Raw genomic sequence first — 1369 nt, forward strand, 5'->3', positions numbered from 1 at the left:
TTTAAGGGTTATTGGCTTTTTGCTCTTGCCTTTTGGTTTTAAGAGCTTTTGGCTTTTTCTGCTTGTTTTTTCTTTTTCTTTCTATTTTTTTTTTACCATTTTTTTTTCTGCAAGCTTTGTATTCACTGCTTTTTCTTGCTTCAAGAATCAATTTTATGATTTTTTAGATTATCACATAACATGTCTCCTTGTCATCATTCTTTCAAGAGCCAACATATTTAACATTCTAAAACATCAACTTCAAAAGACATATGCACTGTTTAAGCATTCATTCAGAAAACAAAAAGTATTGTCTCCACATCAAAATAATTAAACTAAGTTCAAGGATAAATTCAAAACTCATGTACTTCTTGTTCTTTTGTAATTAAAACATTTTTCCATTTAAGAGAGGTGATGGATTCATAGGACATTCATAACTTTAAGACAAAGTTACTAAATACTAATGATCATGTAATAAGACACAAACATGGATAAGCACTTAACATAAAGAAAATGAAAAACAGAGAATGTAAGAACAAGGAATGAGTCCATCTTAGTGATGGTGACATTTCCTTCTTGAGGAACCAATGATGTCCTTGAGCTCTTCTATGTCTCTTCCTTGTCTTTGTTGCTCCTCCCTCATTGCTTTTTGATCTTCTCTAATTTCATGAAGGATGATGGAGTGCTCTTGATGTTCCACCCTTAATTATCCCATGTTGGAACTTAATTCTCCTAGGGAGGTGTTGATTTGCTCCCAAAAATTCTGTGGAGGAAAGTGCATCCCTTGAGGTATCTCAGGGATTTCTTGATGGTGAGCTTCCTCATGCGTTTCTTGAGCTCCATGAGTGGGCTCTCTTGTTTGCTCCATTCTTTTCTTAGTGATGGGCTTCTCTTCCTCAATGGGAATGTCTCCTTCTATGAAAGCTCCAACTGAGTAACATAGATGGCAAATGAGATGAGGGAAAGCTAGCCTTGCCAAGGGGGAGGACTTTTCGGCTATTTTTTAGAGTTCAAGGGAGATGACTTCATGAACTTCTACTTTTTCACCAATCATGATGCTATGAATCATGATGGCCCGATCCACAGTAACTTCAGATCGGTTGCTAGTGGGGATGATGGAGTGTTGGATGAACTCCAACCATCCTCTAGCCACAGGCTTGGGGTCCAGTCTTCTTAGTTGAACCGGTTTGCCTTTTGAGTCAATCTTCCATTGAGCTCCTTCCACACATATGTCCATGAGGACTTGGTTCAACCTTTGATCAAAGTTGACCCTTCTAGTGTAGGGGCGTGCATCTCCTTGCATCATAGGCAAGTCAAACGCCAACCTCACATTTTCCAGACTAAAATCTAAGTATTTCCCCCGAACCATGGTGAGATAATTCTTTGGGTT

The sequence above is a fragment of the Arachis ipaensis genome, chromosome B01, assembly GCF_000816755.2.
Source record: "Arachis ipaensis cultivar K30076 chromosome B01, Araip1.1, whole genome shotgun sequence".
NCBI classification, from domain to species: Eukaryota; Viridiplantae; Streptophyta; class Magnoliopsida; order Fabales; family Fabaceae; genus Arachis; species Arachis ipaensis.